The 25,959-nt window shown below is 38.0% G+C and overlaps 1 protein-coding gene and 1 long non-coding RNA gene across 2 annotated transcripts in view; one reads left to right on the top strand and one right to left on the bottom strand.

Annotated features, from left to right (window-relative positions):
- The window catches only part of LOC149692361 (LHFPL tetraspan subfamily member 2a protein-like), a 36,975-nt gene extending 12,498 nt beyond the window's left edge, over positions 1-24,477 (bottom strand). Inside the window, exon 1 of the mRNA XM_089868078.1 lies at positions 24,010-24,477. The gene's annotated coding sequence lies outside the window, so the exon portion shown is untranslated. The remainder of the gene's footprint in view (positions 1-24,009) is intronic.
- Positions 4,899-6,025, top strand: LOC149692362 (uncharacterized). The gene is made up of 2 exons (XR_016382677.1): positions 4,899-5,574; positions 5,634-6,025. It is a non-coding gene; the product is annotated as an uncharacterized LOC149692362 (long non-coding RNA).
- Positions 24,478-25,959: the final 1,482 nt, after the last annotated feature.

Raw genomic sequence — 25,959 nt, 5'->3', positions numbered from 1 at the left:
TTTTACGATTGAATTGAACAAGTCCCTTAAGAAGTTTAGGCGATCTTCCCTCTCTCTCTTTCTCTTTCTTTTTTCAAATACTTCTTTTTTTTCAGTTTCAACTTGGAGAAAGAGAGAGAGAGAAATTTCTAACTTTTTTCCTTCATCTTCCCATGCTTCGGTCTAAAAGTTTCTAGTTTCGTGAGAGTTTCGGGTCGTGTCACGCGAGCACGTTCTCGCGGAGGAGAGAGGAGCACCACCATCATTCCACTTCTCCATCCATCCCTAACCGTTCTTTGATCCCATACAAGGATATAGTTCCTTCGTTTCGCGACTGATTTGACCGGGCCTCCATAAATACAGGGGTGTGAATTCCAATCAATGTTTGGAAGAAGCCAATATCTCCGTATAGCTATCCCCATATTCTTTAAATTACCACAAACACCCTGTACAGGTTCTACCCATGCAAGTCGGATCAAATAAAGAAGGGGAGAGGGATAGGGGAGAAGGGAATAAAGCTAAGAATTTTTATTGATTTCTTGGTTCGACGATTTCTTTTTCTTTTTCTAACTTTTGGACCCCCGTGATCGCGTTTTTCCTCTTGGATCCCAGTCTTTTTTTTGCTCTTCATACTTCTGTGGGATGCTGAGAAAGATTCGAAGATGAGGTATATAGGGAGGCAAGAGAGAGAGAGAGAAGGAGAGGAATCTATCTATAGGAATTTTTTCGTGTGTAGAAATTGACGCACGTATAGCTAGGGCGCGCTTTTGCTTGCTTGTGTGTAAGTCCAATAATGCGATTCACCTTTTTGCCGGATTCTCGGGTACAAGAGGCCCCCCTTTTGCGTATAGACTAGCGTTACGTACTACAGGGATCAGACGAAGAGAAGAGGATGCTGCCGGAGCTAGAGGGAGGGAGATAGATTTTATTTTCGATCTTTGGCTCGTTCTTTCCATTTCTTATTGCTGCATTGGGGTTGGGCCAAGTCCCTGCGGTCGCGCGGGAAAAAATATTACTCCATATCGTATAACCACGTGCATGCACGTTCGCGCGTGCGGTCTCTTCCCTCTTCACCCCCCCCCCCTTGCACGCGCGCGTAAATATATAAAAAGAGCAACTTGTTCCGATCGAGGGGTAAGATACTAATGAAAAAAGATTGAATGCAGATCTACGTGATCTTAGGCCTATACCCAAGTTTCTGTGGAATTTCTAAACTCGTGTATTCGTTTTGAGTCAATTTGTGAAGTCCCATAGAAATACTTCCCTTCCATTGCACTTAATCTTGGGATGAACTGTTTTATCTCTTTTTACGAAATATATTTATGGGAAAGAATGTATAAGAGTTTCTTACGTTTAAAAATTTACCTCTCTCTCTCTCTCTCTCTCTCTCTCTCTCTCTCTCTCTCTCAATATAGTGTCCTTTTACTATAGCTAGCTTTTCGAAGTTATCTATTTTTATTTCATTCGGATAAACCATACCAAGAAATATCCTCCTTCGTCTGGGCCAAAAAAAAAGAGGGAAATCAATTTTCGATAGGGATTTGTAACCGGGGAAGCTTTGCCTAAGATTTGTCGCTTCCTTTTTTTCTTCATCCGACTTTCTCCATCTCCTCCATACATATATCCTTTACATTAATCCGTACGTAGCTACCGGGCTATATTTAGGGAGGGGGACCATCGTTTATATCAATGAGATACTCGTGAAGAAATAAAAAAACCTCTAGAGTAATTGATGATCCTATAGTGCTCAGTTTCTAAAGTTAGGTTACTCGTAGCTTTTTCAACGGAAAAAAGTGAAAGTCGCTCGCTGAAAATTTCAATTTGAGTTAACTTTATCAAAACGATTGATAACCAAATTCACTGGTAACGACTTTTTTTGGTGAGGAAAGGGGAGGGGGGTTCGATAAGGTTATCCGTTTAAAAGGGGTGGGTTTGGTGAAGATGCTGAAGTGATGGGAGGATCAAGCTGAGGAAACCGAAAACGGTATAGGATATTGAAGTGTGGAGGATCGAGGATGAAGAAGAGGAACTAGCTAGGATGAGAGGGGGGAAAGCCTTTTCTTTACAATCTTTCAACTCTTTATTCTCTACTCTAGCGACTCATCATTCTAACTTCCAAACTCCGCCTTTCTTTTTTTTCTTTCTTTTTTACTTGATGCCTGCATGGGACAGAGCGGAAAACTTCTCAATAATCCTTCTCTACTCTAAAAGTTCTCCCAAACTAGTCGAGTTGAGGGGTTTTACATCCCATGGGGGGAAAGTGCACATAGATAGATAAGTTCGCGCTTAAAGGTTGGGTATTTTAGAGGCTAAAGACCCGAATATGTCACGAAATATTACTTTCTTCCGAATGATTTTGAGAGATTTTTGAAACGGAACGTTTTTGTAACACTTTTATTAATGGTAATATCTTCTAAAAGCCGCAGCGTTGTATCGCCATGTTTTGTAATCGTTTTGATGACAGTGTGAACGAGTCTCTAAAGACGGGTCGACCCGACAGTTGGCCATGGGTACGCGTTGAAGGCGAAAAATTCAGGATGAAGTGCATGGCGCTTGTGCGCGAGTGAGCTTGGGATGTATGTAGGAATTCTTATACGAAACGAAACGAAACGAAAAAAAAGGTCTTCGAGTGTACCCCGAGAGGAAGGGCAAGCTCGATCGTTATACATACATTTCCTCTTCGCCCGTTGCTCAAATCGATAGGCAATTTATCACGTGGTATAGCGCTGACAAGCGAATGGTAATGCAATGTTTAAGTAGCCGTTCTTCCTTCAAACTAGCTAGCTATACCATACCTATAAGCTGCTCCGCTCTGGGGCAGGCAGGCAGGCAGACCTCCTTGATTCTCTAAAAAGACCTTTCTCAAACAAATTCTACCTCCAAAAGTCCTCTTTTTTTCTCTCTCTGACTGCTCTTCCCGCATCCCGACATCCCCCAGCCTCTCGGAATCCCTGATCCCAGTCGCTCCCTTGGTCCCCCTCCTTCTCTCTTCTTCAAAACCCCAGAGCGTCGCGCCCTTATTTCCATCTTGACCCCCTCTCTAACTTCTCCCTAAGCGTATATATACCATGCACCACCCCGTTACACTATAGCCATAGCCATGCACCCCCCTACTTACGAAATTTTTGGGGACGATGGTTATAAATCTCTCGACTTGATCTGGGGGGTTGAACTTGTACCCCCTTCCATCCTATCTCCGGCGTTAACGGATTTTTTTTTATCCAGGGTACGTTTCAGAGAAAAACTATCAGGTGTAAAAAAATTTCCTTTTGAGTGTGAAATATTAGAAGTCGCTGAAGCTTGCTTGCTTGCTCGCTCGCCGCTCTTGAAATTGGCAGGCGCCTACAGTTTTTTTTTCTTTTCTGGAAGGATAGGATACGCGTTGGCGCGAATAAATCTAAAAATCTTGGTGTAAATCGATTTATAAAGGTTGGATAATGGACGGGGGATTTTATTAAAAAAAAAAACAGAAAAGGCGCGTGCGGTTTTCGCGGATTTTTATTTTATTGCACGTGGAAACTCCACGCGCTCTAGGATGTTTTATCGTTTAAGATTTTGCGATCCGATGGTTACGTTTTTTTTTGATCGTAGGCCTATATTGATCAAGGTAAACTTGGAAACCAAAGGATTTTTTCCTTCTTTTATTTAAAAACGTGGGTATAAAATAAAAATTATGATTAAATTTTAAAGAAATATTAATTGAGAAAGAATAATTAATCCTATCAGCTTTCACTTACAAAGGTCAAAAGGTAAATTTTAATTTTAAACTTTATGAAAAATGCAAGGGAATTTTAATCTGAAAATATCTAAAATTTTAAAATTTTAAATTTTTGTTTTGCTATATTATGTATTGAAAATTCTAGGAAAATACCTGCCTCAATACTTAGAAGTTTAAAAATCTTATGCAATAGCTTTGGGTATATAAACACTTTTGTTTTAGTGGATACCTATATCTTTTCTTTTCCCCAGGAGTGATGGTTTCTTTTCAAAGATTCTCGGAATTCATACCTATAAACTTTGGAAATGAATTGTTCCTCTCTTCTCTCTCTCTCTCTCATCTCGCTCTCTGACCTTCCTTTTCCAGGAATTTCATCTCTAGGAAACCCGACCCGAACGCGAGAGCCCATTCTGATCTTCTCCCATTTACATTCAAGCTCTGGATTAAGATTAAATAGTTCTCGGAACTTCTTTCTAAGAACAATTAAGCCTTGGTATTATTTCCAGGAAAAGCAATTTAGGGAAGTAGTATAAGGAGTCCGCACATTTTTGCGTATTTTATGCCTTGAGACAAAACAGAACCCTCTAGGCCTATTTAGCTTTGTATCTATAACTAACCAGGATATGTATAAAGTATAAATAATTCTTTTCGCAATGAAATGAATAAACAAAGGCCAGGCGTAAACACGGGCCTCCTAACTATTGTTTATCTCTAGGCCTAGGGCTTTCTGTTTTTGAACATGTGCTCTGCCTACTTGTAGGGATATTTTCCTCTTTGACAAATTAACGTAATGTTTTATTATAGTTTAGCCTCGTCAGGCACGTACTTGTTTAATAGTTTGGTTGGTGTATACTATAAATAGATCAGGACGGGATAGCCCTTATCTCCGCCGGAGTTGTTTACATTTGGCTATAACGCCAAGAGAGCCCCCTTGGCTAGTCGAGGCCGGTTTTTGGGTTTAGGAATAGGTCCGGAATTTGAAACATTCTACCCTGATTAGGGCCTCTTTCTCTCTTCTAAATAACGTCTACCAGTCTGGAAGAAATATCCAGACCAAAATAGTTCAGTTTTTTTTTTTTTTTTGGATGGGTTGGAGAAGGCGGGCTAGAAAAGAGGCCAATGTACAGGGGGCAACAGACCAGATTGGTTTTATACGTTTGTTGAATATACCATAAGTATGACGCTACCTATACATCGTAAATAGTTGACAAAAACTTTTAGTATAATTCAGGGAAATCAGGGAATTTTGTGAGGTTCGTGTAAGTTTGCTCTGAAGGGTTTGCTTCAACTATAAAATCCACTCCCGTTGTTTTTACTCCATGGGGAAAAAGCTGTAAAGTTTATATTCATAACTAAATTAGCTCAAATAGAGCTGAACATCGTATATCGTGGTGCAGTTGGTAGCTGTGTAGTAGGTAACTCATCCGCTTCACACCCGGAAGGCCACGGGTTCGAGACCAAGTGGGTGCGGAAAGTTCGTGCGCAGATACCGCAGGATTTTTATTATTATATATTTTTATTACAAAGAAGATTTAGTCAAACGATGTACACTTGCAAATGTATCTGCTGTGTAGTGGTTATCACATCCGGTTCACACGCGGTAGGCCCCGGGTTCGAAACCACGTGGGTACGGAAAGTGTCTTATATTCTCGTTAGTTTAAATTCACAACTAAATTAGCTCAAAGAGGAATCAACATCGTGTATCATGGCTCAGTTGGTAGAGTCGTTGAATGACAGTGCCAAAATGATCAATCTCCGAAGATGGTCAGTGCCCGAAGTGGTCAGTATCCCACAGCGGATCAGTACCCGAAGTTGTCAGTATACAACAGCGGATCAGTACCCGAAGTGGTCAGTGCCCGTTGAAGTCGTGTCTAATGGTTCGTGCTCAGATACCGCAGTTTTTTTTATTGTTATTATTTATTTTTATTACAAATAGGATTTAGTCAAACGATGCACTGTTGTATGGGAAAAAAACCTGGAAAACTCAGGGAAATTGGTTGTCCAAAAGTTGCATGAACCCTATGGCCGTGCATTTCCGGAAAGGGGGGGAGGTTGTAGTGAGAACGAGATTTTTAGGGTTAAATCGCGCGATAAAAGAAAGACGCCTTAGAAATTAAGACACTCTTTGTGATGAGGATACGCGGTGTTTACTACGCTAGTAATAACATCTTTCCGCGGGATGACTTAAAACCATCCCAGCTTTTCCCCCATCACTCTATCCTATCCCCTGGAGTATAATATTGAAATGAAGCCCATCTTACGCGGCATCCAACAAAAAAGAAAGGACTAGCGATTTTTTTTCTTCTCTCTCTCTCTTCTTCTTCTTTCCCAAAAAACAACCCTAAAAAGGAGGTTTGCTTTTAGCTCAATGAATTCTTGAAGCTGCATGGGGATGCTTTATCCTGAACCAAGGATCTACTTAATGTATTTTGGTAACGTTACGGTGAATCAAGCCTTGTTCGCGTTTAACCTCGTTAATAAAAGGAAGGTGTAACGCCTGAAAACTATGCGGGAAGCCGATAATGACGAATTAATTTAATTATGAACGAATATTTATTTTTTTGTTTTCGGTTTTTGTAATAATTTGAATAACAAATGGGTTAACAAGTGTACGACGTGTTGCTTATTATTCCTGGGTTAATGTATTAAATACCTTACAGGTTTGTTTTACCTTTTCACGCAATGTCTGTTGGGAAATGCTTGTTAAAGTTTGTTTGTTTGCTTCTAAATTTCAGAGGATTAAATTTAAGTGAACGAGAGATGTTGATATATACATAAAAAAAAGCAATTTGATTTATACTCCAAGGATTTGCGTTTTCGAAGAGATTTATTTTGTACCTAATCTTTAATGAATATTCATCATTTGTCTGGATTATAATGAGCTTTTTTATCTTCATCTTTCTTCAAAATTCATCTTCGGGCTGTTTTTAGGAAATTACTCGGCGATTCTTTATCCCGGAAGGAATTCTATTTAATATTAATAAATATTCATTCGAATTGTATGCACAGTAAAGGAGAGTGGGCATTGCATGGTATGGGATGGTCTGAACACAGGCAGGCATTCTTTTCCATTTCGTTTTACAATCCGTCGTCATCTATCACCATGCACGCGGCGTGGGAGAATATTCCGAGAATGGAATTTTTATTTTTCTTTCGTCCTGAGTTATTTTATCAACTTGTTATTTATTCTATCTTCTATAATATTCGACGCTTCATCTTTTCTCCTTCTCTCCGCCAGAGATTGCAATCCTTACATCGAATATACAAGAGAAAGAACACACGAGGTTGAGTTATCTTGTTAAATTTGCATGTTTCTTTTTTTTTCTTCTGGTTCGACTCTCTCTCCCTTCCTCCTTCCTTTCCCACCGGTTATCTCTACATCCCCATCTTCATCATTTCTAGATCTAGATCTAAGCTTCGTTTCTTTCTTCTTTCACTCTCTCTCTTGTTCTTGGGCTTCTTCTCCTATGGGTTCCATTATTATTAAGGGAGTCACCGCGCCCTAGCCATGGTTTCTGTCCCTCTCTCTCTAGAGGGACAGAGAGAGGGTGTGTGTTTGGAGGATAAGATGTGTATTGCTTTGCCAATGTTATACGGATCAAAAGTTAAATTATGAAACACCGGTTTTCGTACGTATGCTTTTGTCGATTTATTCTTGAGTTGATATTGGAAAGGAATATGTGCTCCTGGGATCATTGTAAAGTTTCATTTTTCGATTCCCGAAATTTGTTGTGGAAGTTTCAAATTTATAAATAAGTAAATAAGTAGGTTCTGACTTATACGCATCCTTACAGTGTATTAAATAATATATATATTATATTTGAATGAATTTAGACGTATAATAAGCAGGTTAAGGCACTCTTTGTTTGATTAAATAAATCCTATCGCATTATGGAGATATTAATTCCGCACGTTCTTGATGAATCGTTCTGCTAGAAAGGAAACATCGATTTTGGAATTACGTGCTGAGAGATTAATTTTTCTTTTCTTTTTTCTCCCTTGTTCTTTTCCGGGGTATATCGTTTCCTTTATAGTTAAGGTTTTCTATTCTCTTAATGACGTCGATTATAAGATCGTCACGAACGATCTCATAAATGAAAATCCCTTTTGTAAGAAATGCTCAGTCGTTTTGAGGCACCGTCGTGATGCATTTGAAACGTTTCTAGTCGTTCACGATGCAGAATTACACGAATAACTGCAGCATATTTTTTTGGTCGAACTACGTCGTAAAAATAGAGTGGTACGGTACAAAGATTCCATTCAGATCACAACTTTCTCGCGGGGATGATTCCGACAAGCTATAAGGATATCAAAGACCCTTCTTATATATTTTTCGACATATGCTAGAATCTAAAACCGTAAAAGATAAAATGCTATAAAAAGGAAAAGGTGAATATATTTAAATATGTCATGAATATTAAGTTACCCGCCTTTCCAGAAGATACAAATTTAAACTCAACTACATGGGTCAAAAGGTTGAGTCAGAAAAAATTGGTCAGAGATCAATTTTGAATTTTGTGATTCAAATTGTCCAACTTATGTTCAAGTTTACTCGTCTGACCTTTGTATGACACATTACGATATTCAGGCCAATATTAAAAACATTCTCAATTGAATACTTTATCCTAACGCCATGCCTCTTAAAAAGGATAGCTTACTAGCCGAGAGAGACGCGAAAAAAAACTTAATTCTTAACAGCTCGACAGACACCAACCAAAAACGTTTTTTCCCCCAAAAAGCCCGGGCCGCCTAGAAAAGTTTCGATTTTATATAAAACGCACTCTCTACAGAATAATACTTCGTCCACGTTCTACCCAAGAATACGCCACAAAGCGTGAATTTCTAAAGTTGCAAATGAAAATTTCTACCAACTATCTCTTACCCACCATAGAATCGATCAATTCAATCTCTTGACATGAACGAAAAAGAAATAAAAAGAAGAAAGTGTTAGAGAAAAACTTTTGTAAAAACTTTCTTCTTTTTTCGTTCCTTGAACATTTCTCGCTTCACACGCGTTCCCGCGCCTCTTTTCCCGTATATGTGTAGAAATAAAAGCGTAGCCTGCTACTGTACCACCACCGCGAATGGGATGCTGGGATAGAAAAAAGGGGGCGCGAAAGATTCTAGGACGCTAGCCAGCGTAGCGAGTTGGGAGTATACATCGATGATATAAAGGTTTTTTACTTGGACACGCGGCGGTTGTATACAAAAATCCCTGGTCATCGAGATTAAAGGTGACTCCGGTTAATACCCGCCTTTCCCTGTAGTGTCAAGCGTTAAAGAATACGGGGTTTAGGGTGGGGAGGTCGATTGTGTCCGGAAGATCAATGGGCGCCAAGAAGAAGAAGACGACGAATACGGAAAGCTGCGTGGATGCTGGGAAAGATGATGGAATAGGGAGACGACCCGAGCAGAAGTTCCAAAAACCGACGTCTGACACCGTGCTGTATACTTTTCCCAACTTAAGTCGCTACCACGCGTAAAGGCTGGCGTTACCTTCTTTTATACTCCGCTTCTAAAACAATGCAACCTAGTATTTACACTTAGTGTCATCTAAACTCCCTAACAATTTCCAACTCACTGTCCCAATTTAAGAATACACCATGACAAACGTTATATTCCAAGATGAGAATTTCTTACACTTATAGCTTCTTATTCGTTGCCTTTTCGGTGTGAAAATGGTATACAAGAACCCGCAATCAAATAGGGGAATGGAGGGAGGTTTTTTTTTCTTTAGCAGACACACGGAAAAACAAAATCACCTTTATACCAGGGACCATCCAGCCACTTTAAGCGTTACTGGAGCGGGAAGCTATTGCGCCTGTATTGGTGGCTGCTCTGCTGTCCTTTGGGGAATTATCTCGGATATTGCTTAGTTTGGGCTGGATGGAACGCGATATAGTTTCGGATAGTTTTCGTAGTAATACCGTATATACTCAATCAAGGTTTATATAAGAGTTACTGGATTGCTTATACGTTATCCTCATCAAATTTGCAAGAAGCTTCCATTAACCGCTCTTTCGCGAGCCATAACCCTTGGTCGAGATAAGTGCCTGAATAACGCGATAAATAGCCGACTTCGTTGACCGTTTCTTGAGAGAAAAAAATATGTAACGTATTAGTATTGCAAATTAATGGATGGCTTCTGATATGAAACTCGAATAATTATGAGGTGAATAATGACTAATTAATGCTAAAATAGGCATTTAGTTTAATCTAATCTAATTGCATCATTACTTGTAATTACAAGTCCGGAAATGCATGAGAACACGTATTTTTAAAATAAAAGTCAAGTTTCCCAAAATACACGGTGAAGAAAAATAGGTCTAGTTGCAAGAATGATGTCATAATTCCTAGCCAGTCAGGAGGGAGAAAAACACGAATTTATCTGGCAAGAAATATTCTTGGAGCTTCTTCTTCGCCTCTTTTGATTGCCCTTATCTTTCAACAAAAAGTTTTTATTATTTTTTTTTCTCTCCTTCAATTCAAAAAGTCCGCTACACCCCTTCTCCCTTTCCTCCTCCTCCTCTTCCGGATGTTGGGAAATTAACTCAGTTTCACCACACCCGCCCTCCTAAGCTTTCTGAGGGAACGAAAACAGCTCAAGGAAGAAGAGAAGAATTTTTGAGAGAGTGAGAGATGACTAAACTTGGATGAAGAGAAAGAGTAATTTGTCCTGGGTAGCCCCCAAGAATTCCAGGGGTTTTCACGGAGATTCTATATACCGCTTATTACGAGAATGCAACCTCGCCTCACCTTTCTTACACCCTCTCTCTCTCTTACTCTCTCTCGTTGTATACTGTATTTTTCCTCTTTCTCATTTTCAGGCGCTTTAGGAGAAAATATTATACTGGGAACTTTCCTTACTCCTTCCTCATCTCTCTTATTCTTTAAGGATAAAATAGGTTTTTAACGCGCGATGCTCTTTCATTCCTTGCATTTTTATTCTTTTCTCTCTCACACAGTCTCTCTCTTAAGCCTTTTTTGGTCGTAGCAGCGTTGAAAAGGACCCACTTTCGGATATAAATTATTGTTACGGGCTTCCCAAAACTTTTAAAGAATCTTTTGGTAATGAGGGTGAAGGATTTTTCCCTCTTCGCATATTCTTCTCTTTCCTCTAAACATTTATATTTTTCCTTCTTTCCTCAAGCGCCCATATCAATGTCACGCTAACTTTTAAGATTGCGGCCGGGAAAAGGTTTAGGAAATAAATCTCGTGAGATAAATTAATCCTTTCTTGTAGGAAGGACTACGAGTAAAGGTTCCATGTTTTAAATTAAAGTCTATATTTGAATGAAAAACATTAGATTTTCGTTAAAAAATAGAGATGGTATAATTATTTCAAGGAATATGATTTTTATTTTGAGTTTATTTTAATTTGAAAGTAGCTCTAGCTTAATTAGATTCGGGTAAAAATTATGCAAATTAATTATTGAGATGCAGTTCCTGTAATTAACTTGCATGGAACTTCCTTTAATTTAAAAAAATAATTGCTAATTTAAAATTTAAATTTTAGAATAATCAAGAAAAGAAAATTCGTGCTGCTCGAATATTCCTAATTATTTCTATTCCAACTAATGGAATATAATTTATTTATTTTTAAAAAGCTAAGGGGTTAAACTAACTAAGACGCTTTCTGTATAATCAGATACCGTCCTTTGGTACGTGATGTAATAAAGAAATAGGAAGTTCGAAACATAAAATAGAAAATTTTCTAACTAGTAATGTAAACCTTTATACGTATTGAATCTTTCTCGGTGAAAAATTAAATTTTTCGAAAGATTTCCTTCAGGCAGGCTTTGATGCCTTGATCTCTTTTTAGAAAACCTTAAATTGGAAGTTTCTCCATAGCAGCGGTAAGTAATAGTAAAACCATATATATACCTAGGAAGGAATTTCCAATGGGGAAAAGAAGTCAAAAAAGCTTTTATATTAAAGTATATATACGCGTGTCAGCTTTTCCCTTCGTAATTTTAATTGCTTTTTCTTTTCACTCTCCCCTGCTGCCTTGAGCTTTAATGCCCCGCCGGGCCTCTTTAACCAAAAACCTCTCTCTTTCGCTCTTCTTGGGCCCCCGCTCGCCCCAAAACCCCTGGCTTAAACTGGGATTTTTATTCAAATGGAAAAAGCCAACCGTTCCCCCATACCCCTTCCCTGCTCTGACGTGGATAGGGTATTTTTTTTTTTAACAGGGGACAGGTCTGCTATCGCGGAAGAAGAAGAAATTAAAGCGGGATTTCGATAGGGGCTTAACACCGACTAAAATTAAGCGCCAAATGAAGCAGCGGCTCTCCGGCAACGAGTTCTTGGGTTAATTTAGGATATAGCGGGATTGGTACAACTGGCTACACTTATATAGAGTTTAATTAAGTGGCGGATGGAGTTTGTGGGAATCTTAATACGCTAATTAGGGGTAAAGTCTCTCTTCCGAGCTATATAGCTAATTTGCCCAATTGTTGGATGAACAGTGTTTAAGGTAGATTTTTCTGGATTGGTGTACTACCTACCATGTTTGTTTAAGGCATTTCGACCTAACTTCAATGGTACACATCATTTGAGTCGCGTTTGACTGCTGTCACAACCAGATGCATTTGAGGAAAGGGTCGCTATGGCGCGTATGCTTCCATGGTCACTTGACTCACTTAGAATTACCAGACATTGACCCGATTATTTCTCATCTCATCAAGCGATCAAACTTACTGAGACCTTTCAGGAATCTATCTACCAAGTTAGTTTGGGATCTATTGGCAAGTTCACTGGGCTGCCTACCACATGACGTCATTCAGAAATACTCCACGAGCGTGGACCGCTCGTTTCGTAGGCAACCACCGCGAGTATCACGCTTCCTTTAATGGTGAACCAAGTCCCCCTGTTGCATTTTTACGGGTTCACTGCGCCCACTACAAGGAGTATGAAGAGAACCCCCGCTCTCTGCATCTAACAAAAACAACCCAACCAACAGTACGCCACCCCTCATTCATCCAACATGCCTTATAGCTTTCATCGCGTCTGTAAAGTTATATAACCCAAGCAAGCAGCGCAAGGAGCCGCCGTCGGAGAAAGTCCAATTTCACGCGATTCCGGTTCCGACAGATTTCCAAGTACTTGAAGCCTGCGAGGAGAAAGTATACTAGCTCCCTACCATATACAGCATGAGCTCCCGATATTATAGAAAACGGTATACAGCGTCGTTTATGTAAGCCTCCTTTTCCAAAAGAGGCTTAAAAATCTCCGGGGTTGGACCCCTCCGAGGCGAGGGTGGTGCTGGGACAAGGAACCTTTATACATGGATGGCATCTGCCCTCTGTATACCGACTGGTTTGCGGTGGTTAGACTCCTATATATGTAGTAAATCGCCCTGGGTTTGATTACGCAAAAGGAAGGAGAGACAGAGGTTTCCTATATGTAGTTAAAGTTCGTTTCATTCTGTAAAATCAACGTAGGCAATGCTAAGAGGTGTTTTAAATTAACACTGAACGTTATAGTAAAATCAGTATGAAATGGACATAACATTCCAGCTTGCATTCCACAATTTTTCAATGTTAAGACCATACAGGGACGTAGTTCAACCATATTTTTGATTCTGACCCATTACGTGACATTTCTTGGCCTAATTTTTATAGATCGGTTTTATTACGACATTGTTGACTCTCAGATAAAGTTAATTGTAAGCCAGTTTTTATTATTTTATCATAAGTCAAAGAGTGAAATCGAAAACTCTTTTGTTAATTTGAGCATTTATTGTTATGTACCGAAGTTTTAAAAACTTTGTTTTAGAACGTACCAAAGTCCACGACTCGTTATTGAAAAATGAGAAAATCGGATCAAAGTCTGCAGTGGGTCGGTCTTTAAAACTTCTCCAACCCCATGCATCGTAGCTGGTTTTAATTTTTTTTTTATTTCCTTCACGCATTCCACCCCCGCGTCTTTTAAATACATTTGGCGGTCGATGATGATGGTGGTGGTGATATAAAAATACAATGGTTTTTCCTTGAAAAACCTCCCACTCCTTTTGATGTTATATTATTTTTTTTTTATATTTTGAATATTGAATACCCAACCGGCTTCGGGAAGGAATCCTTTATGGCTACTAAGCCTTGTACCGATAACGGGGGAGGGGGAGAGGAGAAAATGGGTCCAAGCTGGGAATGGAATTTAAGGAGGGGATGACTTAAGAGATGTAGATGGGATGACGCACCATTTCGAGCTACAATGCGGCAAGGAGCATTTGCCTTTCAAGTTTTCTTTTCTTCTTTTTTTTCTTCATGGTCCGTCGTTTGGACTGTTTCCAAAGGTCAGAATTAATCTTTTCCCCGCTGCTATATAGTTTTATTGGTTTGGCAAAAGAAAAAGAAGAACGCGACGTTAAAACTTTTCTTCGAGTGCCTGTATGGCGTCTGGTTGCGTGGTTTTCTTGGATGGAAACGTTTTAGCGCGCGCCTAAGAAATAATGGCTTCTGCTCGTTTATTTTTATATCCTCATGGTTTATCTTTCTTTAACCGTGATTGAAATCTTTTAAAAAGTTCTAGATTTGAAATGTTATGCCATATTTGACCTTCCATTCTTCTTGAGAAAGATAGAATGACATCGTGACCTTTTCAAAAGGTCATCGATATATCCTAAACATTTCATACCCTTTAAATCAAAAATGAGACTAGAGGTATTCATCAAAAAGATTTGGTTGGGGACCTAGCATTTTTGATGAAAATAAGTTTAAAATGCTTTTATAATCCTCCCTCTCTCTCTGTCGGTTTGAGGGAATGAGTTAAGGCAGCTTCGACACTGCAGTATGGCGACGAGAACTCCCCTCAAAGTACTAGGGATTAAACGTTGCGGAATTATTATACCCAAAAGGTTCGATATTATACCAAGGCCCACGCCTGTATAGTTTGAGCGCTAAGGGGGCATTAGTAAACCTCTCTCCCTCCTTCGTCTCTTCTGTCGCGTTATAGCGGATTATGCTAAGCCTATTTTATGAGACGTCGTTCTCCTTCGGAATCCCTTTTAGAATTTCGGTGCCCATTTGAGCGGAGATTCGCGCAGCCCAACTCTTATACCCTAGAGGATACTCCAGCCTGGTCTCAGGGTGCTCCTAGCTAGCTAAAACAGTGAACAGCATTCATACACTGAACGGAAATACAGTCTTCTCTTCTCTCTTCTGGTATTACAGTTCCGTTTCAGGAACTGACTGTATTTATACTTGTTTAGAAATTCATTAGGTAAAGTACCGCGCGTGAAACCCAGAGCGTTTGATACTGTCAATTAGAGGATATCTCTGGGAACATACACATACCATATGTATTACTTCTACTAATTCGCTTCTGGTACGCACGATGAGGAAACTCTCCATCCTCCGACTGAAACAAGAGGATTACATCCAAGATGAAACCAAATGCCTTAAGAAGCTTTCGAGGGCGGGATGCTGGGTGAAAGGATAATCGGCAAATAAGCTTACGTTTGTATAATGGGGAGGGTAAAAGCGACTAACTATATATGAAAAGCCCCCTTTTCCTTACCAGCATGCAAAGTTGCAACTCGTTCGGAGTAAATACAATGCCTTAAATATCGAAACGTTTCGTGTTACAAATTTCATCGCATCCATACGCTTTGCAAACTTTGACTGAAAGATTCGAAACTCAATCGGAAATTGCAAAGTGTATTAACATGCATGGGGGTTTAAACATAATCTCGTTGTATTCTTGAGTTGCATGATTAATCGCGCAATCTTTTACAAAAGATCGACGTTGTATTTGATAAGGCTTAGGTATCTAATTATAATTTCAAAGTTTACGACTTTGTGCGCAGCCCTCGTTTCATCTATACGTAAGCCATTCCCCCAATTAAACTGGCGTGTAAACCGAACCGAATTTAGGTCTACTAAAGTTTCCCGAAAACTAACTTATATAGTTTAAACATCTTTTGATCCCTGGCGCCCCATCATTATCGAAATTATAGCCAATATCCGCGCGTTATTAAAGGCAGTTCGCTTTTGATGGTTGTAAAACAGGCGGGTATGCACATAACGATGGCGCTATAGCTCCCATTCCATTAGTCCAATTATATTTAGCTACAGAGAGAGAGAGAGAATATTGAAGAGAAATCTTAAATTTTCCAAGCTTCTTAAAAGCACCTAGTTTATATCGATTTAGACGGGTTGACAAGTATACTATAAGACTTTAGGATCTAAAGTTTAAGGCCCTCCTTTATTTTAAATTAGTTGAAAAGCGCAAGCATATACTGTATATAACGGCGCCCTGAAAATTATAAGGTTTTAAAGGTAATTTAGTCATTTTCCCATACGTTTTCCATTCTCGCTTATAGCATAAATTTTGGCTAGCCATTATGCAGTTTGAAGTCTAAAGTTAACGATAAAGGCAGAGCTGGATCTCTTTTGTTTAGACTGTTTATTCTCCCGCAAGAGGTTGGAAACTTCCCTTTAAAACTTTCCAAGGTCTTCAATCCAATCCATGCAAATCTCTTATCGAAAATTAATACAACTGAAAGTAACTTTTTAATCCTTACATATACTTAACCATTAATGCTAAGTAAGCCAAGCTGCTGCTTTTCTCTCATTAATTTTTGAATTACTTTGGTGCGCGAGGAAAATTTTAAAATCCAGAATACGAGGGGAAACTTAATGAATAATTCCGCAGTAATTTCCACACGTCAAAGAGGATTTTAAAAGTCTTGATGACTCTATAGGATCTTGCGTTAGGACTCTATAAGGGGGGGGGTTATAGGGGTTAAGGCTTAACTCGACTCGACCCTTCGCAGCCCTGTCAGATTCGTTTATTCATTTTAGGATTGTCTAAAACTATATAGCTAGATCCAAAAGTCGACGGCTGAGAGAGCTAAAGCTTTTGTCGAATCGTATTACATTAAAACCGTCATCAACTTACGCTTTATATTAAAAACAAGGGAATAGAATGGTTCAATCTACCTTTTGTACTGGTCTCGAGTGACATTGATAATTTTATTTCAAATATATAGATGTATATGTTATAAGGGGGCGTTGAACTTTTCAAACGTATAAAGAACTAGGCCTAACTCGCAAGCGTTAGATTTATTATAAATTAACCCTTCACTCTTATGTTTTCTTAACAAACTTTCGTATAGAGTATTAGCATAAGTTTATAAGATATGTTCCATAAGTATACTTGACACTACCTATACAAGTTCGTAATGTTAGAGACTTACAGCTCGAGCTACTTCGAGGACGACTGAAGCGAGAATTGAAGTACTACACTCGGTGGTTAATTTTGCAGGACTTCCATCTAGGTCCTATTTAATAATTTGTACTAAGCCTTTGACAGCGCCTCACCAGGCGTCACTTTACCTCGAATCTATGACCTACCTCACTCACTTCATGACAAGCTCCAGTTTGTAACCAGTGACAAACCTATGGAGGAACATATCTTATGAACTTATGGTATTAGTCAGGTAAACAAAATATCTGTGTATGCCATGCAGCCGTATCAGGAACTCTTGTGTATCAAAATAACGTTTCCCGGGAAACGTCCGTCGCACCTTTTCCCGCGCGTATAATCCAATCACAAACAATTGTTGAAGTGGGAGAGCGTGTCATCTTTGAGATTTTGGATCCGCTCGTTATACCGGACTCTAACTTAACACAAGTCTTCTTCGTTTCTATATGCAAGCAGGCCAAAGCTTTTGAAACGGATATTCAAAGGGGTTTTCCCCCTGCTCTTGAACACAACGGAAAGATGCCTTAAAATCCCTCGAATCACGCGCTACCGAGATATAAAGCTCTTCTCCCTTTATATATATATGTATATACCCTATATACTTGAAGCCTCCTTTATTAAAATAGAGTCGATGGCAGTAATTAGTCACGTTTCTCTTTAATACAAAACCCTAGAGATCGCTCTCCTACGCGACCTCGGGAGCACCCTTATAGCTCAGAAACATCACCAAAGGTATAGGCCATACAAGTATATAAAGTTTGAAAAGAAAACTGTATATATATACATTAAAGGGAGGGTCAAGTGGAACTAAAAAAATTCGTGAACAATTAAGTTCAAGGGTTATTTAACTAAACAGCAGCATGCAGCAGTTGAAGATGCACGAACAGGATGTTGTTGTTATAGACTTTTTTATTGTACAAATTTGCTTGTTTTTCAAGGTCTGTTTAAAAGAAGTATAATTATTTAGTATCCTTGGAAAGTGGGGAGAAATTGGACTATAACACATTCAAAGGAAATTCCCGTATCTCTTGCAGAAGCAGAGTTAGGACCCACCAAATTTGCGCGCCAAAAATATAACATGTTAACCCGATTGAGAGATGTTTACGAAAATTTTGCTTAATTACTCTGGTTCTGATTGTTGTAACTCAAAGTTTTTAGTACCCTTCGAAAGGTACGAAATAGGGCTATCACATACTCAAAGGACTTCCAAGTATCTCTTATAGAACCAGAGTTCTGCCACTCCAAATGGAGAGCGTGAATGAGAGAGAATGGGACAGTTATAGTATCACGCAAATTCTCATTAGAGTTTCCCTCATCCAGTTTAACAATTTGAGTATAAGACCAATAGTTCTTGCGTACATACGTCGATATTTAATCGAAATCGGCTTACGTTCCATACATGGTTCCATATATATATAGACAATCCCATTGGCATTAGCAAATACCCATCCGACTTTTCATCGATGGCTTTGAAGCCGAAGTAAGGTTATACATACCTTCTTGGGATATTCCCTGGCTAACTAATTAGGTTATTTACGATCTACTAGAGGAGAGAGCGAGAGAGAGAGAGAAGGTTAGTATTGCCCCTTTCCTTCTCCCATTACCTGCCCGCTATCCGTGTCGTTTATCTTGTTTAATTTAACCCGAGAGTTTAATTTCAACGGCCGCTTAGAGATTAGTCTTCCGATAGGCCGCGCCGAATTCTCTGGTTTGACATTGGGCAGGAGAAAATGGAGGTGGGACGGAGGGAGGCGACCCAAGAACAGGAAATATGCTTAAAATGCAAACTACCTTGCTATAACTTGATATAGACTAACTTATCACGAAAATCCTACTCTCGAGCTTTAATGAACTATTGATTTTAGGGAATTTTAGATTACATCATAAGTAAATTATAACTCATTGAATAAGTTAAACTTATCTATTGTAATATGTCCCATGTATATTTTTAAATATTTCTTTCTGAGGTTTAAATGTGACATCACTTTTGTTTTTGAAATTAGGCAACTATAGTATCTGGGTTCGTTATTTAAATTCGCCTTTTTAACCAAATGTTTCTAACTTATTGTGTTGTATTTATCAATTTATCATTATACCATACGTACGCGTCTTTGGTTTCTGAATGACTGAGTTTTCATTTATATTCCGTATAGTTGTAATTTTAATTATAGTTTGAAATTACAGACTTAATTGATTTGCAAATTATGTCCAAGGTAAAAATAATTATAATGGCGAATTTTCGGGCTTTAAAATTAATTTACCAAATTACATGAAAATCGAAAGAAAAATAAGAAAATTACTTAAACAAAGTTCTGTTTAAATCTATATGTAGTATTAATTTTGCATCAGAATTTTATTAACTAGCCTGATGAGAACCTTGAACTGAAGTTACAGTTCAGAAAGATGAGATCCACTCTAGCAATATTGCCACTTTTATAGCTTAAAAGGTTATACAGTCTTAATATCTAATTGAGCCCGTTTTTTATTACAATCCTTAAGTTATAATTTACCTAATTACCTTAAAAAGGCAATTGAGGTTCTCTTTATATCATAACTATTACTTAGCTAGGTATTACATCCTGCGTGCATTTAAAACCTTTTAACGACAACGAGCCGTGCAGGTGTACCGGAAACACTACAGCACCACGTGACTCTACTAAAGTCGTAAAAGAAAGGCGCAGAGAGAGACTAAAAATAAAGATGAATAATTTAGCATTGCAAATTTCGTTACTAAAATACTATACTTTTGGCAAAATAAAAAAAAAATGAAAAAGATCATAGCTAAACGTATAAGAGTGAAAGAAAAGTATTCAAAATCTAACATCTGCTGATAAGGAATAATTTATACATATACAGAAAAAAGTGTATACTCCTACGCCTCTAACCTAGTTTAATACTCTACAACTACGCGTGAGCTTTATTTTATACTAGAAAGTCTAAATTTCTCGTAAATCACAGCTCCTAATACTACCAGCATTTTTATCTAACGCCAGAAGTTTTTTAGAATGTGTCCCCTTATACTTCCAACATGAAAATTCTATATTATAAAGGCTTGCTTGTTTATTTCTCAAGTTTAAATATAAGAGAACATTCCAAATGAAATGACCTTTCTCGCGCTCACGTGAAGGGGGGGGGGAAGTTCTTATATATGTCAAGGATAAAATTCCATATCGTAAGGGTTTGCTTCCTTATTTCACTAGTTTAAATGTAACGGAACATTCCAGTTGAAATGACCTTTCTCGCGCTCACGTGAAGGTGAGAAAAATTTCTATAAATATAAATAAGGCATGCAGGGGTGACTTTTTTCATATATATATAAATATATATAGGCCTAGGTCTACATGTAAAAATTGCTTATTTCCATATTGATTCCGACGTGGGTTGAGAAAAGAAAAAATAAAAAAAAAATGGAAAACCATCTTTAGACGCGTGTAAAGAGATGGCTTGGCTTTTCTTCCCGCCTTGAATATAGAAAAGTTTTGCACATCCTTAGACACCTTACTTCTATGTGTGTCTAGAGAGAGAAATATTCGGGAGGAGGTAGAAATTTCTGTCGGTGAGGGAATCTTTTTAGTTTTTTTTTTTGTGGAGAAAAATTCCAAAAGAGAAGACATCTTCCATAATGTAAATTCGCGCGCGTTTTCCCCCTAGTCTCCCCCCCCACCCATTTTTTTTACTAAAAGTATATGGCAGTAGTAACGCGTTCCTATGCCCTCCTGAATCTTAAAAATATATATGCCCTCACCTTTTCTTTAGTTTTTGGTTTGTTAAAGGGAGGTTGGATGTTTGTGATATTTATTGTAGAGGTGACCACCCAGGAAATTATTGTTATTGTGTCACCGTTATATTTGTAAATGAGTTAACTTATGAGATTTTGTTGCATCGATGTAAATATGGATGGACAAATTGTTGTGGGACTTACTAAAATAAAATAAACAAACACCCACATTGTAATTAAGAGTATATAGCGTGGGAATAAAGTTGTCCAAAGATATTATTACTTCGCTATTCAAATGACGAGGAAATGGATAAGTAATTACTAATTAGTGAAATTCATTAATGAAATTTTAAGTATAGTCCCATTAAATTCAGGTTGTTTAGCGATGTACCAAAATACATATTTAAACAAAATTTAGGTTCCCGTTTTCTGAATTGATTTAAAACAAATATAATCCCAAAAAATGCTTCTTCAAATTCAAAGGAAACTAACTCACTGTCAACCTCCCTTTAGTGAAAATCAGTGCCCGATATGGCTGGCTGGCATACAGTCGTAGTATTCATGAAAAAGTAAAAATAATTTGCAGTGCAAAAATATACAGTTTCCCCTGCCTTAAGTATCCCTGGCTGGTTGTATGCAGTAGGCTTCTGTCGCTGCAATGCTGCATGTCCAAAGACAGGAGATGAAAATTTTGAGGATGGTGGGGCCTCCTGCACCTATTACTATAAAACCATATTCCTTGTTTGCACTCCTCCTCCTACGATACGAATAAGGGAGAATGGTAAACATTACAGAGTTTATAGACCGTATCAGAAGGACCCCCCTTCCCCATTTGGATTGAAAAGTTTGTTGGCGGAGGAAAAATATGAGGGACAGACATCTCTTCAATCTCGAATTGTACCCATTCCTTAATTGAAAAGACCGGTTTTCTATTAGTAATTTAGACCATTTAAAGACTGCAATATATATAGGGGAGTACGTCAGTCTGGTTGTGTAAACAAGATCTGCCAATATTTTATATCCATCTCGATCCTTGAAAAAGTTCTCTCATTTTTTTCTCTATTATTTGTGTTTGTAGATACAGTTTGGGTTTACTTTAAGGTTATAGCTGAGTTAACGCGTTTCTAATATTATAAGTTATACTTGATCTTACGCCTTGGTAATAGAGACAAGGGAAATCAGATATTTTTATATAATATTATATTTATTGAACAGCTCGGAATCGCAGCCTGAAGATTCACCTGCATGCCAAATTGTTTTTTGTTTTTTTTTTTCTCTTCTTTACTTCCCAAGTATATCTGGGAATCAGGGAGCCTGGGGCTAATAGCGGGACCCCGCATTTTTTTTGATGGGATCCTCTTATATAAGGAGAGAAAACCACGAGGGAGGGGTTGGTTGGTGACGTCACAATTTGTTATTTTTATTATGCGAGATAATTCAATATTCTTATATATTTATTTTAGATGTTTTTCTTATTGATTCTGAATTTTATAATTAAAAGTAAATACTAATTGGGGTAAATTGAGAGGGTTATTACTCTCGGATTCCCTGTACACTGATTTTACATTTAGTGACGTCATAATTTATTCGAGATAATTCAATATTGCTATACATTTATTTTGAGTTTTTATTTTAATTGATTCTGCATTTTAGAATTAAAAGTAATTGGGGTAAATTAAGAGGCAATTAATTGAGTAATTGGGGTAAATTAAGAGGCGATTAATTGAGTAATTGGGGTAAATTAAGAGGCAATTAATTGAGTAATTGGGGTAAATTAAGAGGCAATTAATTGAGTAATTGGGGTAAATTAAGAAGCAATTCCCTGTACACTGATTTTACGTTTAGTAAACATCCCCTCGATTTTTATTGGTTTATTACAAGGCATTTTCTCATATGCCAAAGTTTGTTATAACGTCTTACGTATTTAACGCGCTTCTGGTATCTGGTAGTACTTGGAAGCAGCTTTGAATCTATCTCATAGTTACGTAACGTCAGTCAAAATTTAATAGCACTGAAATAACATCTTTTAATAGCGCCTAGAGCTGTCTGCATCATTGCAAACGTTATTTCTTCGTTCCTCAGACGTATTATTATCCTCCATCCTAAAGTTTCTGAAATAATTTCTCCTCTATAGTTGAAACGCTTTAGAGATGAAACCGGTTCAGTGTTAGGGGGTGCCTCTTTTTTTTGGAAAACCTCGCAACGATTAACGGTGGTTTATACAGTCATGTAGGTCTAGAATATAGTGTATACATCATACACTCTCACGTTTCCAATTTCAAACTGTATAGCCTCCTTATAATTATCGTAATACTGCAGAGAGAGTTCTATAGCTACATACATTCAATGTATATATTTTGAAAGATGATGACGCCATGCAGCTTAAGATAAGGAGGCTTTGGTTTTTTTTTGGTATTTTTTCATCTCTCTCTTCTTTTTTGACAGTTGATTTCAGTTCCCGCCATAAATAGATATACATAAGCGACCACGAGTCTGAGATAATGATATATTATATATTATATATTATATATTATATATATATATACTAATTTAACGCCCTCGCGTCACTTCTCAAACCGTCTACATGACGTTGAAATCTCGAGGCGGTGGCGTCGTCATTAGTAAAAATGGAAATAAAAATATAATCTCGTTTCCGTTATGAATTTTTAATGGAAATTTTAATTTTAATTTTTCCGCGGATATTACGCGATAAAATGGAAGAAACCCACGCTTTTAAAATGTTATATGAAATAATTATAAACATTAATATTAGATTTAGTAAGGTTGGGAAATCGGGTTTTTGGAAAAAAGATACCTAAATTCCGGAATCACAAAATTATTATTATAACTATTATTAGAAGTTGGTTTAAAATATAGGAATTTTTTATATAAAATTTCAGATTAGACAATTTGTTTTTTAAATCAAACTCGAATTAATTTTACCATTCAAAACATGGGAAAAAAGTTTAAGAATATTATTTTGGATTTATAGCCTTTGAGTGACTTTGAAAAACACCAAAAAAAAACAAAAACTCCCATATTCAAATTGGGTAGTTATTTATTATTTCAAAAAAAGTGAAAAACTAATACTAAAAATTTTCTTTTCTACTCATCATGCAATCTTGAAATTCTATTAACCTTTACATATAGGCCTACTTAAACTAAAATTTAATCTAATCTATAAAGTAAAGAAAAGGAATACAAAAGAGACACTTTGACAAATACTCTATAATCTATCCACACCCAACTGACAACCGATAGAACTTAAGCCTGAGCACTTAAAAAAACAAATTGCAAACTAGTAAAGGTTTAGATAAAGTAAATCCCATGATATAAACAAGCAAGCCTTTTCCAAAAAGAGTATATATACACACAAAACGAAACTTACCGAGTAAAGCCGATGACCACATGTTGCTTGCTTGGCAGTTGCTATACAGTTGAGCCTTTTTTCTCCTTGATCCCTAAGATACGATACCGTACGATTCGGAACCCAAAAGAAGGGAGGGGTATTTTCTTTTTAGAACTCGTCAAAGATGAAGGGACCAAGCAAAGAGAGATGAAATATTATTTCTTCCGTTCTCTTTTTTTTTCTTTGGGTAAGAGGAGATGTCGTTGTCGGAATAGCCAGCCGCTTGACTGCGACGTAACCCGGGCGGTAATTGGAGAAGGGAACCTCTCAAGAGTTCAGTACTGTACAAAGAGTGACTAAAATCGCGTCGTAACTGCCCCTGACAAGCGAGCGGGCCTCGCTCTATAGCTATAACCGCGACGGAGCGAGAACTCTGTACTTCCCACGAGCTCAAAGTACTTGGCGGGAATGAAAGCGAGCGTGTGAGCGCGCGACGGACTCGACTCCTCGTGCGTTCGGATTCAGAATGAAAGGACGAGTCCATATAAGGATGAGTACAGAGGGGGGACTTCTTCCCAGTCCCACAGAGATCTCCTTTTCTTCCTTCTCTTCTCCGAGAACTAGTCCCCATCATTTGTGGAAGAGAGAGAGAGAGAACTTAAGAGAACTAAGGAGGAGTGCGAGGGTGGTTTGCAGAAGAGTGAAATGAATTCTCTCTTCCTATCCCTAGTTCTTCTTCTATAAAAGTTCGTTCGTAAGGGAGTTTTTATTGCGCGATGCGTCCTCGATTCCTGACTGCGATATTACTATACGTTTCTTGGCTATACACTACACTCCACTCCTCCGGTGGTCATAACGACTCCATGACCAATACAACAACCCACTATTTATAATGTTTTCGTATATAGCTCAAGTTGGCCTGTAGAGGCAATAAAATGAATGGCATCAGGAACAGGAAGAGACTCCCGTGTCCCTGCAGGACTAGTAGGTTATAGGTTTAGGCCCGAGTTTAGAGCTCTTGACGTCTTGTTTTTCAATTATCCCCAATCCCAATGTTAAAGGGAAAGGTACACAAGATGATCCCTGGGTATGGACCAAGAGAGAAGGTATATATTTTTGACCCAAATAAGATATGACCATGTATAGATAGTTTTCACACATGGAGGATTCATACCATTTACATCAGGAGGCTGGGCTATCTGGAGGACAAAAGCAGACGGGTGTTTGTCCTCCAGATAGCCCGGCCTCCTGGTGTAAATGGTATGAATCCTCCATGTGTGAAAACTATCTATTCTTAAATATTGTTGGTACACCAATTAAAATAGACACTTAAGAGACCATGCTGTTTTTTTCCTTTAAAAATTCACCTTCCCTTTGAGAGAAAAATTCAAGTCCCCATGTAAAAGTCCCAGCTGTTTTTCATTTGGGAACTTTGGGAAGTTTTAGGGGAGTGTGGGTTGTGTGCTTGGCCATTGTAATTTATCGCTTTCATCCCATGCTCATTGGATAGGGCATGGCTATTAGTTAAAGCTGGAACCTTTTTTTTTCAACGGCTCAAGAACTATAAGTCTTTATACAATAGAGAAAGAAAACAGCAACGTAATGTCTTTAAGACCCTTTATAACTCTTGTAATCGAGTTTTATTACATTTTTTCCCCGATTCGAGTTCTTCTCCAAAGTTATAAGTCCCAACAGTTGCCAAAATAACGTTCGGGCAGTTACTCCGCTTGGTCTATTTTTGGCCAAAAACCTGAGTATGCATTTTAGTGTTTTGCATTTAAGGGGTTCTATAGTGAAAGTTGGGCCCCATTTTCTTAGCTCGCTGCAGGTGTTGCCAACAGTTTTGTAATCAACAAGCAAATTTGGTTCAGTTTGAAACAGTTCTAAAGTGGGTATCTGTCATAAGTTAGGAGAGGAAACTTAACCATACAAAGAACTTTTCTGATAACGGAAGTTTGTTGTATGTAATGATGTAATTCTCGACAGAAT

Source organism: Phalangium opilio, unplaced genomic scaffold, assembly GCF_054372755.1.
Source record: "Phalangium opilio isolate 3A_F unplaced genomic scaffold, DU_Popi_V2 ptg000024l_1, whole genome shotgun sequence".
NCBI lineage: Eukaryota > Metazoa > Arthropoda > Arachnida > Opiliones > Phalangiidae > Phalangium > Phalangium opilio.
Note: the sequence above shows the minus strand (reverse complement) of the source record. Positions and strands in the feature narration are given on the sequence as shown.